The 17685-nt window shown below is 35.3% G+C and overlaps 1 long non-coding RNA gene across 1 annotated transcript in view; it reads right to left on the bottom strand.

Moving 5' to 3' along the window:
- The window catches only part of LOC141372491 (uncharacterized), a 57406-nt gene extending 49964 nt beyond the window's left edge, over positions 1–7442 (bottom strand). The window contains exon 1 of the long non-coding RNA XR_012377755.1: positions 7352–7442. This is a non-coding gene — a long non-coding RNA (uncharacterized lncRNA). The remainder of the gene's footprint in view (positions 1–7351) is intronic.
- Positions 7443–17685: the final 10243 nt, after the last annotated feature.

The raw sequence follows: 17685 nt of genomic DNA on the forward strand, positions 1-17685 counted from the left end.
ACATCTGAGCAGAGCAAAGTATATGCTTTATAAAATCTCTTTTGGTTGCAGATATTTAATGATTTGATTCATTAATTCACAGTAATATTAATACTCTGAGATAGAATTTTTTAATCCTAGGGGAGGTTTTCCATGACTATTTAACTCACTTTTCAGATTGGATTTCAATTCCACAATCTGTTGGTTATATGGATATGGGTTTAGTCAGATTATAAAACCCTAGTGCTGCCACTTTATTATATGTAGATTGAGAATAACAGTACTAGCCTCAAATTGCTTTGATATTATTAAAGAGATATTCCACATCAGGAGTTTAGAAAATACTTACCTTATGAGTGCTCAGTAAGTAACTTATTATTAAGGGAAATGTGTTATCCATATTTATGACCCCAAATATGGTGACAATAGTTTTGTATAAATTTAGGATTGTCAGAAGCCCAAATGGTGTTACTCTTTGCACTGTTTTCAAGAGTGTTTGTGATATAAGATTTTTAGGTTTAAGCTTCCAAATTATATAAGTTTTAGAGGGCTGACTATTACATGAAGTTAAGTGTAAGTGGGTTAAAAATCATGTGATAGATTTCATGGCTTTGGGAAATAGGAAAAGGAAACAGAGATCTCCTAGTACCATCATATCCCATCCTTGGAATAATTCAATTAGGTGGCAAAGAGAGAGGAAGAGCAAGGCAGGGGACGCTATTATCAGTTTCATCATCTCAAAACAATCACACTACGAAATTAAAGTTTAAAAAAATGTTGGAGGGTGCCTGAGTGGCTCAGTTGGTTAAGCGACTGCCTTCAGCTCAGGTCATGATCCTGGAGTCCCAGGATCCAGTCCCACATCGGGCTCCCTGCTCGGCAGGGAGTCTGCTTCTCCCTCTGACCCTCTTCCCTCTCGTGTTCTCTATCTCTCATTGTCTCTCTTTCAAATAAATAAATAAAAATCTTTTAAAAAAATAAAAATAATAAAAATAAAAAAATGTTGGAGAACTCTCCTTTTTCCTTAGAGCAAACATTTCTCCCTGTGTGTTTACTACAAAGAAATAGTTTATTATCATCCAATAAAGAATAGAAGCTAAAACTTAATAGACAAATGGATGAGGTTATAGACTAAAATACCATAAATAGAACATCTCTGCTGAAAGAAAGAAAAAGTAACGTTATGTCGATAGATACTGATTTGAATACAGGATTCACTGAAGCAGAGATAGAGCAAATGAGTTTGTAGACCCCGTTGGGTGTCACTTGAGAGAACATTTGAGCTATATTCTGGTTCTCTTTGAAGATTTCCTTCCAGGCAAGTACCAGATGGATTGTGTATTAGAAAAGATTTCATCTGGAGCATTTCCAGATGTCATTATACAGATACTTTCTTATGAATCTTTACTGCAGCAATCTAGGTTGACTCCCTGATGAAACCTAAATAAGACTGTATTATTTCTGAGTACAATATAATATAATGTGAATATATTGTTGCTGGAGGCCACGTGTTTTTGGTTTTTTCGTTTTTTGGTTCTTTCAAACAACCTATTTTATAAATTGTAAAATAAGTATTTATTTTTTTTAAAGATTGTATTTATTTATTTGACAGAGACAGAGATAGTGAGAGCAGGAACACAGGCAGGGGGAGTGGGAGAGGGAGAAGCAGGCTTCCTGCTGAGCAGGGAGTCCAATGCGGGGCTGGATCCCAGGACCCTGGGATCATGACCTGAGCCGAAGGCAGACGCTTAACAACTGAGCCACCCAGGCATCCTGTAAAATAAGTATTTAATAGGTTGGTATCCACTTAAAACTGAAAGAATAAATATCCTAGATAAAACATCACTGGTATAAGAAATTTATATTTATTGCTTGGAAAGTGACAGAGCCAAATGGCATTGATTCTGGCATAATGTATGATAGCCCTCATCCATCTGTTAGAGACCTGATGTAGAGTTCAATTTGTTCTTTGCCTGGAGAAGTACAAGGCATTCTTTGGCTTTAAACAGAGTCTCTACATTGCTGATGTGATTAAAGAATGATCAAGGTCTATTTTAGAAGCTTTATTTCCAACACAGTGTAAAAGGAAAGTTTTTACTTCAAAATTTTTTTTCTGATCAAAATTTGGTCTTTATCTTCTTGTTTTAGTTCTTGCAAATCTATCATAGGGTGGATTTATAAATTATATCTTTTGAGACTCCCAACTCAGTTTAAGTAAAGAACATCTGTATAATAATCTAAAACCTAGCACTAAATACAATGTAACTCTTTTTAAATTATCAGTAAATATTTATGATGAAATATTATGCTACAGCTTGAACACTGTTTATGACCTCTGTTCTGAAAACCAGTCAGTATTATATTCTTTAAACAATTGTCCACAATTTTGTAGATTTGAGGATTGTTTAAAATGTTTCTAAATTTTTTGGTAGGTTTTTTTTTCTAGACTAAAAATAAAAACCATTAAATATGTAGTGTAATGCTAGGACAATTTTAAACCATTAAAATTTATACTACTTTAATTACCTTACGGACATTAGTATAATACACTAAACATCTTAAGCATAGATTGTTCTTCAGTTTAAATAAATTTACATAAAGCAGAAAGAACTCTGTTCTTCTGAATCAAAGAAAAATAAAAGCTTTCTGTTAAAAAAATATAATATGAAAATGCCTGCAATGCATGCTGTTCTTCTGAGTGAGGGCTGGTGGGGAGGGGCCTTTGATATAAATAAGTAACTGAATAAATTCTTATAGTCTCTCTCTTTCTTTCTTTCCATACAGAGTTAGGTCTTACTTGAAGGGCATTTAAAAAAATACATTTGTACCAAGAAAAGTAATTTGGAATGGAAAATACAAAGCAAAGATAAACATTCTCACACCACTTCAAATATTCAATGATTCCACTGATTAGATCCAAGGCAAACTGACTGCAAAGCAGTGACATTTACTTAACAGATATCTGTACAATTATGTCATGGTTTCAGAAAATGTTTCACAGGTTTTAATTTTATATTATATTATAGGATACCCATTAGTGGGTATCCTATCACTATCAATGAATGATTCATAGAAAATGATTTTTTTGAGATTTTTATTTATTATTTTTGTAAAAGATTTTATTTATTTATTTGACAGAGAGAGAGAGAGATCACAAGTAGGCAGACAGGCAAGCAGAGGGGGAGGGAGAAGCAGGCTCCTTGCTGAGCAGAGCACCTGAAAGGGCTCGATCCCAGGAACTTGAGACCATGGCCTAAGCCTAAGGCAGACGCTTAACAGACTGAGCCACCAAGGCACCCCGTTATTTATTTATTATTTGAGAGAGAGAGAGCATAAGCAGGATGGGGTGAGGGTGAGAGGCAGAAGGGGGAGAAGCAGTCTCCCGGCTGAGCAGAGAGCCTGATGCGGAGTTAGACCCCAGGCCCCTGAGATCATGACCTAAGCGGATGGCAGCCAATTAACATACTGGGACACCCAGGCATCCCCAAAATGAAATTCTTGTGTAGGACTTTTATTCAAAGCAGAGCCATAGTTACCATCAAGGACAAATAATGGAATATGATGATTGTTTTTCAGTTACCATGTTATCTAAATCTGCCAGGCTTCACAGTGACTAGCAGTTGCTATCCTTTGAAGAAATATTTAATATCTGACAAGAAATCTGTGGTATCAGTTTTGTTCCTGGAAAACACCTGATGGAATTTTAAGACAGAAAATGAAGACAATTGACCTAATAAGCCTTAAATTGAATGGGAAGAGAGTCATGTTAATAATTATCAAAAAATTATAAAGCTGCTGAGGGACAAGATTTTGAATTATTTTATATTTTCTTAAATAGAGGTCTTTAACCAAAATACTTGATTATTCACTGGACTATAATATTTTCTATATGGTGTAATGATGTAAAATACTATCTCCTGGATTCAGGATTGGGTTATGACATCAATATCAGTGATCGTCAAAAAACCCAAGATTGTTCATATAGCAGTTTTCAATTTGTGGTATGGTTAGAAAAGTATAATTATATGTTAAATTGAAATAAAGACAACAATTTAGCCTGTAGACTTCACATGGATGACTTCATTTCAAAAGTTTGAACACCAAAAATTATATAGTAAATTTTGAATATATAAGTTAATGAAAGCATGGGACAAAATATATTCAGAAGATGCTTTGGGATATTTTATGAACTTTCAAGTTCCTAGTAGAAAAGAGTGTTGTGAGGAACATCACTAAGTTTGGTCAAGAAGAGAGTCTGTCACCACTCCCTATGAGTTTGTATCCTTTTCATTGTTTTTAGATAATGTCAGAAAAATGCAATCACATACCTGTAGGAAACCTCACATATATTCTTTCTTTATTCAATGTCTTTGTTTTGTAGACTTAAATATGCTGATAACCAAATAAACAACTTACTAAAGAATCCAGAGTAGAATCAAGTTCCTTTGACCCTATATTCATATTTTAGCTTGCTTTATAAATGTTTCTTCCACTGATGTATATTGTCTTCTTTAAAATAGGATAAACTTTCCTTTCTAAACAGGGAATGTATTTTAATAGGGTCTATTCTACCAGGCAATAATAAAACAGTATCTTCTTCAACTTCAAAATGACATTAAGAAACTGTTGACTGTAAAGTCCTTCTGAAGTTAATATTAAATGAGCCTGGGGGCCCCTGTGTGGCTCAGTTGGTTAAGCATCTGCCTTCAGCTCAGGTCATGATCCCAGGGTCCTGGGATGGAGCCCCACATCGGGCTCCCTGCTCAGTGAGAGCCTGTTTCTCCCTCTCCCGAGTCCTCTCCCCCTGCTTGTGCTCTCTCTCTCTCACTTGCTCTTTTGCTCTTGATCACTCTATCTCAAATAAATAAATAAAATCTTTAAAAAAAATTAAATGAGCCTTTGGGAAATCTTAGCAATTAAGATATAAATCTTATAACTAAATTTTTGCTTTGGCTCTGTAGATAGGCTCTAGGATGCAGTGTATTTAAATGCAAGTACAAAAAAGAAGAGAAAGGAAGGTGAAGGAAAAGGGAGAAGAGAAGGAGAGAAAAAGAAGAAAATATACAATAGAGGGGAACATTTTTGATTTAGCTGGCTTATCTAAAGGCCAAGCTTCATTAACTTTAAACTCTTCATGTCAAAGTAATACATTAGCAAGAAAATTTAATAAAATATTCTTTTGGAATCTGTCCACTTTAATTTACTATCCAATATAACACTTTTCAAGTGTCACAATACATTACACTTTACATGATGTAATATACAAATAATTACCAGCAAGTTAATACATGTCTTTTGGGGTTGCCTTTAAAAATGCAGTATTAAAGATAAAAAGAAAACATTTTTAAATAAAAGAATAGTTCAGTATATATATACATATGGAATTATTTCCTTTGCTGGTACAGGGGAATGAACATTTGGTTCATTCTATTTTTCCCAGCCCAAGGAAAATTAAAGTTTTGCTAATGATAAAATGGGGTTTTTTATACAAAATATTAAATACACTGTATTCATGTAAAATGTTCCTTCCAACATTCTTCTAAATTTACCCTCTTGAATTATTTTGCTCATTTATTGAAACCACAAAGGATTGTTTGCAAAAGTAATACATTGTTTTTCCTACTATTGTTGGCAATGGGAATGCAAATTACAGGGTTAATTTCATTAATAAGCAATAATTACTTTTTTATTTCAAATTTGTTATAGCTGAAGCAAGGATCTGCAGCTTTTTATTATTAGAAGATACTTTCCCAATGCCACAATTCCGCATTTGGGAAGGATATAGATTGATAAATAGATACATACATACATACATACGTACATACATGTATAATGATATATAATGGTATGTCAATATATAATATATAAATATAATTTTGACTGATTATATAGCATATATAAACATTTTTAAATAAATATATAGTATATGTACAAAATATATATATAATTTTGATACTCTTTGTAACAGCCACAAAACATTTATCTAATTAAAGAGGCAATCAATTACCAGCATGTTATTTTAAAAAGAGCTTCTTAAACTCTAGTAAAATCTTTGATACTAAAGGTAATATAAGTTCTTCATTTGAAATAACATTGAACTCAAAAGGAACTACATGTTCTATGGACAGGATATATCTTGTTTTATTTCACTTGAAATGCTTTCTGGCTATAAAGAAAGAACAAACAATAAAACTGAAACAATGTGGAAATAACACAAAATCCAGCAGTAATATGATATTAAGGTGTGTGTGTGTGTGTGTGTGTGTGTGTGTGTGTGTGTGTGTCTTTCTCATTGGGCCAACTAAGGCTTTGTGCCTATTTTATTTCTAAGGAGAAACCACTGCAATGAAAGTAGCTTAATTTGGATTTATGAATGCGTTGACGGTCCACAAGACCACTCTTGGGTTTGATCATTCCATAGAAGGACTCACAGAACTCAGAAATTATTATAGTCATGATTACAGTGTATTACAGATAAGGATTACAAATCAAAATCAGCAAAGAGAAAGGGTTCATGGCGCATAGTCCAGGCAAAACCAGGCTCAAGCTTCCAGCTATCCCTTCCCATTGGAATCCTATGAGGAAGCACTTAATTCTCCCAGACAATGTGCAATGACACATGCAAAATGTTGCCAAACCAGGGAGCTCACCCAAGCTTTGGTGTCACAGGTGCAGTGCCTGGATAACTGACTTCAGCTCCTCGGACTCTATCCCTTACACTCACCATCACAGGCATTCATGGTCTATCACATTGTTAGGATATACTTATCTGTTCATACAGCATGGCCCAAGACTACAGGCAAACCACTTTACCAGGCAGAATATTCCAAGGGCTCAGAGGTTATTTCCCAGGAGCTGACTGAAGGCCTTTCTTTGGAATATTCAGGGTATAAGAACAGTCCTGCAGAGTTAACACTTTTCTGACCAGTGAGCCAAACACTGACAAGGGAGATGGGTGTGATGACTGGGCTAAACTAATCAGGGCCTACTCCTGGATCTGAGGTGTTTTCCCAAAATTTTATCTGTTGAACCAAGGAGAGAGGGATGGAATGGGCATCAGGCCTCAGTTATAACAGGGAAATTTCCCCACTTATTAACACTGTATAGCCAAACATAAAGGTGAAAGGAATAAAGAAACTGGTTAGGAAAAAATGTCAGTGAATAAATATGCTAATGAATGGAAACAATATTTTCAAATGTCTTAAATAAAAAACTACGTCCTTATTTGGGGAAACTGATTAGTCATTAGAGTATTATTTGCCTTTTTTGTTGTTATTGTTATTCAAGCACTAAGTAAAGTATGAAGATAATATATATATTATATTTAATTTTTAAAGTGTGTTGCAATCATTTTGCTGATGGAGGATCTTACCTTGATGTTGATGGCCACTGACTGATCAGGATGGTGGTTGCTGAAGGTTGGGGTGGCTGGGGCAATTTCTCAAAATAAGACAGTAATGAAGTTTGCTCTACCGATTGACTCTTCCTTTCATGAATGATTTCTCTGTAGCATGCGATGCTGTTTGACAGCCTTTTACCCACGTAGAACTTCTTTCAAAACTGTCAGTCCCCTTAATCTCAGCCCCACTTTATCAACTAAGTTTGTGTAATAGTCCAAATTCCTTGTTGTCATTTCAACGATCTTCACAGCATCTTCACCAGGAGTACAATCCATCTCGAGTCCACTTTTTTTTTTTTTTTTTCCTCATCCGTGGAAAGTAACTTCTCGTTCATTAATGTTTTATCAGAGATTGTAGCAATTCAGTCACAGCTTCGGGCTCAACTTCTAATTCTAGTTCTCTTGCCATTTCCACCACATCTGCAGTGACCTCCTCCCCAACTGAAGCCTTGAAACTTCCATCATAAAAACCACAATATCTACAAAGAGCAATAAACAAAGTGAAATACAGTTTAACACAAGGTATGCCTCTATTCCAAAGTACACTGGGATTTAGGAAAATCCCAGTCATTGAATCTCTTTTCCATTAAATACTAGATGTGTAACTTTGGGTAACTTCCTTAATCTCACTATTCCTCAATTTTATCATCTCTAAAATCAGATGATGATCCTTACACCACAAAATTTGTATAAGCAATAAACAAATAAATAAATAGGGATTTGTCAAATAATGTACTTCTTTCTCGAAGTTGTATTCAGGATGACTGGAATTACTCTTGTTTTAGCACATAGATATTAAGGACCAGATCCTGGAGTAAATTAATGTCAAGGTTAGGTAATGGCTCACACGCCTCAGCCATTAAACTTTTAGGAGCTGCTATTCACCTACTTTTGTTTTTTTGTGGAAATATACATTTCTTTATTTAATTATATGAAATGTATGAATTCTTTATTATGGCACAAGAAACGGTCTAGATTTGAGCTAAAATCCAAAATACCAAATCATTTTTAATAACGTCTCTGGGTGTTTGCTAAATGTGAGTTAGGCACATAAATGCCCATAAGCATGCTACCTAATAGCATTTAGATTTATTTCTTCCCTCAGATTAGAGAAAAATGTAGGTAATCTCTCCTCCAGACTTTTCCTTTTACCTGGGATTTGAGGCCCAGGTGTTTCCATCTTTTCCTTAATGAGGTTTTTTTTTCTTCCAATTTTGCTTCTTCTTGCATGGTTCTTCAATTATTTGCACTCTACTAACAGCCTTCCTGAGCAAGCAAACATTCTCAGGACTCTATCTTAAAAAATCAAATGCCCCCTCTCTCTCTCTCATTCTCTCTCTCTCAAATAAATAAAATCTTAAAAAAAAAAAAAGAGTCAGCCGCTCAACCCAAAAAATCAAATGCCCTTCTCCAAGCTTTATCTTTTTCTAACAATATTATACATCTACACTTCTCGATTTATAGAGGCCTTGAGAAAAACAACCTGAAAAGATCAATCAGAAATAGAAAAAAATTTAAAAGTAACAGAGCAAAAAAAAAAAAAAAAGGAAAAAGAGAGAGAGAGGGGGAGGGTGGGGGAGAGAGAGAGAGAGAGAAACAGAGACAGAAACCAAAAAACAGACTCCTAACTCGAGAGAACAAACTGAGGGTTATCAGAGAATAAGTGGGCGGGGGCCTGGGTGAAATAGATGTTGGGGATTAAGGAGAGCACTTGTGATGAGAACCAGGTGTTGTATGGTAGTGCTGAATCACTATACTGTACACCTGAAACTAATATAATATTGTATGTTAACCATACTGGAATTAAAATAAAATAATAACAGAGAAGTATCAGAGAAAGAATGACATGAGACATCTCCCTTCTGCCCCACCTCCTGCCAAACACACAGAGACAAACACTGTAGAGAGTGGTCAGCAATGTGAAAGACCAAGGAAAGAAAAGAAGTGGAAAAAAACGTATCCAATAAATTTGACAAGGAAGGTTTTCTCTATGATTTTATATCATTTTTTGAATTTCACTGAAAACCCAATTTTTCTTTCCTTTCATTATGTAACATTTATTTTTCTTTATGCTTATGTTCTCATTTTACAGTGATGGCAAACATGTTGATGCAGTTCATATCAACAAAATAGAAATTAGCAACTAAACAACTATTTTCTGTTGTTAAATGTATACAGATAGTGAGATTAGGACTAAAAATTCATTTTGGGGGTATATAAGATGTCTTCATATCTCTTTGATGCCTAATAGCTTCTGTTTACATTTTCCATACAGAGTAAAATCTGAAATAGTAGCAGTAATGATTAGGTGGTAAATTTTATTTTTTTATTTTTTAAAGATTTTATTTATTTATTTGAGAGAGAGAGACTGGGAGGGGCAAAGGGAGAAGCAAACTCCCTGATGAGCTGGGAACTCACCTGAGCTCCATCCATCCCAGGACCCTGGGATCATGACCTGAGCCAAAGGCAGACGCTTAACCAACTGAACCATCCAGGTGCCCCTTATTGGTAAAATTTAATGACATTAATATTTACAGAGTAGAATCCATGGACACAAAATATCTCTAAGAGAATTTATTTTATCTATAATAAAATCTTCCTCACACACTCTCATTTCCACTTATTGAAGGGAAAGACAAAAGTGTAGAGAATTAAATATGTCATTATCCCCCCCCTCTTTTCTTTGCAGTCTAAATGAGTTATTTTTTTGAGTTATTTTATTCAGTCAGTTCAGTGTTCTCTCTGTGCAATCTGTCCCCTGGTGTACTCCCACACCCTCCTCACTTCCTGATGTCTACAAGGACAGAGAAATACTATTTATTTTTTCAAGAAGAGGGTCCAGCCACTCTCTGCAAGATGCCCTGACACCCAGTTGTGTTTGGCCTTTAAAGAGGGTTGTGTGTGGGTCAAACTTTCTCCTCACTGAAGTCGACCTGGAGCGTTTTCAGGAAAAGAAACTTTCAGTCTATTCTCAGGGCAGGGTGACAGTCCCCAGGAAGCTGAGTTCTACTGCCTCCCTGCCCTGGCACTACTCATCCCTCACTGGTCTGCAGACCCCCTGAGGTCCGGCTGCAAGTACTAAGACCCCAGGCTTCAAGATCCTTCCTGCAGGGGCTCCCAGGTGGCTCAGTCGTTAAGCATCTGCTTTTGGCTCAGGTCATGATCCCAAGGTCCTCAGCAGGAAGCCTGCTTTCTCCCACTGCCTGCCGCTCCCCCTGCTTGTGCTGATGCTCTCTCTCTCTCTCTCTCTGACAAATAATTAGAATCTTTAAAAAAAGAAAAAAAAATCCTTCCTGTGGCAGTCAGTTAAAAGATCCTTCAGTTCTTTGATGATGGGCCTTCCCCAGTATCTCACCAGTCAAGTCAGCCGTGTTTAGGAGGTCCCTCACAGCACACAGGGCCTTTTTGTAGTCTTCTGGCCACTAATAAGGAAGAGAATGGAGGAGAGCTGGCCTGAGTAGACACTTCCCTCTGCTCTTTCTGCTCTCCTCTCCTGCACCACATTGTGGTCAGTAGGGACATAGGAAAATTGTGCAGGTATTCCTGTGGCCCTTTGCAATCTCCCTATCTCAATACCCAACCATCCCTAGGTAGGGTGTGTTAGGTTCTTCTTCATCTCTCTTTCCTCTAGGTCATTTCTCTTTACACTCTAGTCTCTAGCCCTGCCATCGGGGAGGGCACTCCTCTTCCTTCCTCAGCAAGGTAGTGTTAACCATACACCAAGTTCTTTCTACTTTGCCTATCTATATTAAGACACCAAAATATTGATTCTGATAAAATACGTTCTCATTCAATAAAAACAGACCTTCAATATTCCTGCCACAAAATTATTTCAGGAGTTTTCATATTTAATTATTTAATCGGCAGCAAATTTATATTCTGTATAAGACTTGACATTAGGTTGACTTTTAAATAATTGCATATGGATTTCAGTTTTTCCAGCAACATATATTAACTAATCCGTAAGATTAAATTAACAGCTATATTAAATATTAACTTTTCATACGTACCAAAATCTCTTTCTGCATCCAGAAAGCAGAATTTATTCTGCTTCCCTCATTTATTTGTTTTTCTCCTAAATCAATACCATATTGATTACCTTAGAAATTCATCACTTATTGTGAAATTTGGTAAGTCAATTTTGTCTTAATGATCTTTCATTAATAATGTTCTTGGACATTCTAATATATTTACTACCCATGTTTCTTTCTTTCTTTTTTTTTTTTTTTTTTAACAAAGAGAGAGCAAGCAGGGGGAGCAGCAGAGGGAGAGGGAGATGCGGGACTTGATCCCCTATTTATTTCAAGATCATTTCATAGAATTGTGAAAAATCTAAATTATTTAAAGTCCGAAGGAAATATGTGTAAAAAATAATTAAAAGTAGGGCGCCTGGGTGGCTCTTTGGCCCAGGTCATGATCCCAGGACCCTAGGATTGAGTCCTGCATCAGGCTCCCTACTCATTGGGAAGTCTGCTTCTCCCTCTACCCTTCCTCTCTGTTTGTGATCTGTCTCTCTATCTCAAAATAAATAAATTTTAAAAATCTTAAAATAATAATTAAAAGTAATTTTATTTTCTATGACATCAAATTTACCTCTCTCAGAACAGCATATGCCATTCCACTTGTTTATTTGTGATTTTGAGACTTTTTAACTATCATACTACATGTGTTGTTCTTAAGGTTCAACCATTAGGCAAATCATTTTTCCTCAAAACTGCATCTAGTAGCCTGTTATATGATGCCATTGATGGATACTTGCATTTGTCAATTTGGCTGGGCTAAAGGATGCTCAGAGAGCTGATAAAACACTTGTACCACTCCTATTCACTATTGTGAGTAATGAGGATCACGGCATGGAGATGTGTTATTGTTGTTGTGGTTTTCTCTTACGAACCACAATTTTCTGAAAAAGTGCTATATTCACTCAAAAATATATGGTAGACATATTTCGTTTCTGAAGTACTGTTAAATTGAGAATTCTGAGGGAATCCCAAACTATCCTTCAGTGAATAAAGGGAAAAAGGTATTTCCCTCAGGAGAATTTTTTATGAGTAGTTGCCTCAAACAGAATTTTCTCTCCTAGTGGCTTTGAAATTCCAGGGCTGACACTGGCAAACATAGACTTATTTTACTCAATTTAAGTTGAAATAGTTGAACTGGTTGATTCCAAATTTGGTCATAATAACTCATTGATCAAAAAGACAAAATGATCAGCAATGCTTATTTCTAGCCATTTATTTTTAATAATTTGTAAACTTGCACATATGGGGTGTTTTGTCACTTTTTTGCAACTTGAAGCATTTTCATTCTTTTATCTATATCTGGGGGAAATTTTTGCTATCTCTGAGATCGTTTTGAAAACTTACACATTCTTAGCATCTTAGTTCAATTTTCTATGTCTAAACATGTCACTGAATGTGACTGAGATTTCACGTGATTTCTTCTAAAACCTTAGTCTTGAGAGGAGAAATTGTTTTACATTATAGCAATATAATTACATTGAGTGGTAGAAATTATATTTAAAATTCCACTGGAAATCCTGCTTTTATAGAATAAAAATGCAAATAAAATGCTGAAAACATAAGAGTCAATACAACAAGCATTGATCAAATATAACCTATATTTTTAAAGTAAAAATACTTGAGAAAATGTAAAAATTCTTTCAAATGGCATTTAAATTCTTAATCATTTATTTTCATGAAACTACATATATTTGGGCAATTTCAAAACAATCATTGGTGGCTTTCTGCTTTCAGACAATTCTCTAAGAGGCAGGACAAAATTTTAAGTGTCTGAAAACAGGCAAAACAAAAATAATTGACTAAAAATTAGATAGGAAAATATTTGAAAAAGAGACACACACACACACACACACAAAAAAAAAAACCTGAAATGTTATAAAACCATCCCTAAGATGCAGACACTCACACATATGAAAACAATTAGTGACTGAAAATACATTTGTAATTTCAACCAAATTGTTTTTGACCCTGAAGTAACTGCACATAAATATTTTAACTGTCTTTTTTATTTTCTGGCAGTATTCAGTTCCTCACCATGCCTATAAAAATGACTGAGTTCAAATGTCAATGGGATAAACTTTCCATCTTTTCATACATGACCATAAAACAAATCTTTATTAACAGCATCTGACTTATATAAAACCTTTAATGACATTTTACTCACAATAGATTAAATTTAAGACTTTGAAAATTTATCATGCTAAAAATTCCAGTAATACCTTAGATATAAAAAATAAACACCTATTCTTTTGATGAAATCATCCAACTCATTCAAACTTTTCCACTCAAGGTAGAAAACATATAGAAAGACAAATCTCGCTCTTAACGGCCCCTTTATTCCAGCGAGGCAGTTGACATTGTGAAATAATCTACAACCTAGAGACTATGGAAAGCTGAAGGGAAATTGAATGTACTGGGCCAGTGAATCTTAGGCTAGTGTCCCCATGGTATTAATAAAGTATGTTTCCCTCCTAAATTCCATCATGTTCCCCTATCCATCTGTTATCATATTCAACTCTCAGGTGTTTACAAGTCCTCAATCTATTGGAAAAAATATATTTTAAAAGACAACTTAGCACCGTGACTTTCTTGTGGGATCAAAGAGGAGATTTCAACAGAGAAAAGTCTCTTATGAAATGAAAACTGAAATTATGAAAGTTGTAAAATATGACCATATCACAGGATAAATCTAAGGTTTGATGTTGAAAATGTTTTCCTGGGAGGTTAATACTTTAGACTTCTATCAGTGTGAAAAATAATTCTCTCGACAAAAAAGGAAGAAAATAATTTTAGACTTATTTTATTTATTTGTTTATTTATTTATTTATTTTATTTTATTATTTATTTATTTTACTTTGTGATCCTGAGCCCCGCTGCTAGTGAAATATTTTTGCTTACAGAAAACAACATATAAATATTTGGGTAAAATTGGTGTAGAGTTTATGTTAGCCTTTCCATTTATCATGGATCAAGCCCCCTCAACAGCTTTCAGAAACTCTCTAATTCTGAACTAGTTCACCATAGAAACTCTAATCTATTTCTGCTTAGAATAGAACTTTCCCATTACTGTGTTATTTTTTTATAGAAAGCCACCAATCTTATAATGTGCCTGGTAAAACAACTAATTTACTCAAGTTTCATTAAGATACAGAAGTATTCACAAAAATCAAGCCATTTCTACTTTCTAGGACAGAGTTTCTCAACCTTGTCACTATTGACATTTTGCACTAGGTAATTTTTTGCTGTTTGAGGGTGTCCTATACACTGTAAAATGTTGTAGTGTTCCTGTCCTTTATCCATTAGACACCAGTAACCCCACCTCTCCCAGTCATGATAATTAAAAATGTCTCCAGACAATGCCAAATATCTCCTCGGGGCTGGGGACAAAATCATCCCTGATTGAGAATCAATCTTCTAGATTCGTCTAAGCTTGTAATATAATATGAAATGAAATTAGAATAATAATTTAAGGACCAATAATGTTTTAAAATATGCATGAAAATGTATGGTCTCTAAAAATATGCTTCTAAAATATACATTGTCAAATTTCAGTCTGCATTCTTGTTTTCTTTAAGAAATATGCAAGCATAGTAATGATGGCTCTACCAAACTTTTTCATTAATAGAAACATCACCAGACTATTCATTGTAGAGCTACAAGAAAATTACCTGGGCATCATTAAACATGAAACAGTGAGGCAATTTCAAAGGCTTGTATTACCTTAGCAGAATGAAGGTGGGGTTCTTAGGGAGGTTTATCATGAGGATGTATCGGCTAGTTTCAGGAACAGTTGGTTATGATTGGTTGAGGGAAATTGCTCTCCATTATAGCAGCCATTGATGGACAGTTTGGTTTTATCAAAAAATGTTAGGGGAAAACAACTAGGGGAAGTCAAGTTCTTTCTGTCCACAATGAACATTTTACATCCTTTAAGGTATTTTCCAAATTCACCTTTGAAGTCTGGCAATGGTTGTTGTTTTTGAACAGAAGAATTTGGGACTCTTGCTCTTCACTTATAAGATTTGTAGGTCTTCCAATGTTGCTGTCCAAGCAAAATTATGCCAGATAAAGTTAAACAGGCAAGAAAGACTTTATTTAAAACTATTGCAATAGGGAAGAGAGACTAAATTCAGTTCTGCTAAAACAAAAGGTAGATGGGTTTCTAAGCCCTGGGGTGAGCTAGTGTAGGGTATTGCAGAACATTAAAGAGGAGGTTGACCAATGAAATGTGAACATATTGGGTTATTTCTGAGTTGGCAAATGTTTTTCTCTGTGATTAAGCCATCTGTATCTTCTAATCGGCACTCATGGCAGTTACACTTTTATCCTGGGACAGAGACGGGGATATAGGGATGCTATGCCCTTTGATGTTTACATTTCAAAGAGAGGATTTTTAGGTCCTTGTGAAATTCAGTCCTGAGTTATAACACTGGGGAGAAGATTTATATACATTTAAAAGGGACAGAGAAAGAATTAACAATCACAGTTTTCTCAAAGTAAAAGCTCTAAGAAAAGAGAGGTCAGTGACCTATAGTCGGGAACAAATCTATCCAAAGTTTAGTTCAGCTGATGGAAATATTAAGACAGTCTTGGTCAATGCTCATAAAGCTGAATGGATTGGGGCACCTGGGTGGTGCATTCGGTTAAGCATCTGACTTGATTTTGGTTCAGGTCATGATCTCAGGGTCATGGGATGGAGCCCCGCATCAGGCTCCATGCTCAATGTGTAGTGTGCTTGGGATTCCCTCTCCCCTCTCCCTCTGCACCCCCCGAAATAAATAAATAAATCTTTAAAAAGATAAAAAGTGTAATGGATTCACACTTGTAAATGGAGTTCACTATTTTTACTTCCTTACAGGCCAAAACCAGAAGCATTAAATGCTTTATAGGTATGGTAGAACCCAGCAAAGGAAACAAAAATTGGTTTATATTTGACTTTCAAAATAGAACCTTGTAAAAAGCATGGTGTTGGTCCACTGCAAAAACTTTACAGGGGAAGTTTATTTTCTGAACTTCAAGTTTTTCCTAAATGCCATAAAATAGGATAAGTGATCAAAATACCACAAGAACATTTTATCTCCTATTAGAAGTTGAATTTTGGGAGAAGTGGAATTTCAGGCAGTAATTTAGTTGGGATAAAACTAGAGAGAAAATCCTTCTCTTTGAATGAGTTCTCAGTGACCATCCCTTACTCTTTCCTGAAAAAAAAAAAAAAAACTGGGAAAATGTGATTGCCATCAGGAGAATTCCAATGAGAAAGAATTTGCTTCCCATTAGGAGCTCTGGAGGAAGAGAGCCTTGAAAAATACTCACTGCCTCACATAGTGGCTGAAGGAGAGGTAGAACGGCTTGGATAGATGGAGGGAAGGCCCAGGATAATGCTTTCTGCTTCTCATGACCTGGTTATGCAGAAAACTAAAATATTATTTTATGCCTCAGTGGAATAAAAAGGCTTAGAAAACCTGCATAACTGACCCAAAATTCTGAGTTTTGGACAAGAAGAACCCCAAACACGGAGATCCCAAAACCAGGGGCATTTGAGGTAGTTACATACACCAGGAATGGAGATCCATACACATCCAAAGGCTGGGTTGGACCCATTATATCCCTGGTGGATGTCAACAAGGATTTGTAGAAGAGTTTAGGGCTAGAGGTATCTTCTTATGACAATTTGTAAGCTTCTCCTAAAGCTAGGGGCTATCTCAGAAGAAAGAAAAAAACATGCAAAATAGAAAAAAAATATGTAGATTGGTGTTTTTAAGATTGTAACATAGGCAGCATTCTGGATTCAAAAGAAAAACAATTAATTAAAATGAAGTCTATTACTAAATTAAAAATATAATGAAACCTTCCTGTTTTAAGAAAATTATTGATATTCTGGGTATGTGTTTTTCTCTAGTATGTTGTTACTTAACAGCAATTATTTTTGAAAACATGAAATAATTTAAAAATAATAAGGGAATAGGGCACCTGGGTGACTCAGCAGTTAAGCGTCTGCCTTCGGCTCAGGTCATGATCCTAGGACCCTGGGATGGAGCCCTGCATCGGGCTCCCTGCTCCACACGGGAAACCTGCTTCTCCCTCTCCCACTCCCCCTGCTTGTGTTCCCTCTCTCGCTGTGTCTCTCTCTGTCAAATAAATAAATAAATAAAATCTTTTAAAAAATAAAATAAATAAAAATAATAAGGGAAATGAGCCATGACAAGATACCTGATTCAATTAAATAATAAAATTCTGAAATAAATAATTTTGAGTGCCTACTGCCTGCCAGGCTCAGGGCTAGGG

Source organism: Callorhinus ursinus, unplaced genomic scaffold, assembly GCF_003265705.2.
Source record: "Callorhinus ursinus isolate GAN/ISIS: 27379988/994484 unplaced genomic scaffold, GSC_fseal_2.0 scaffold4, whole genome shotgun sequence".
In the NCBI taxonomy this organism is placed as follows: Eukaryota; Metazoa; Chordata; class Mammalia; order Carnivora; family Otariidae; genus Callorhinus; species Callorhinus ursinus.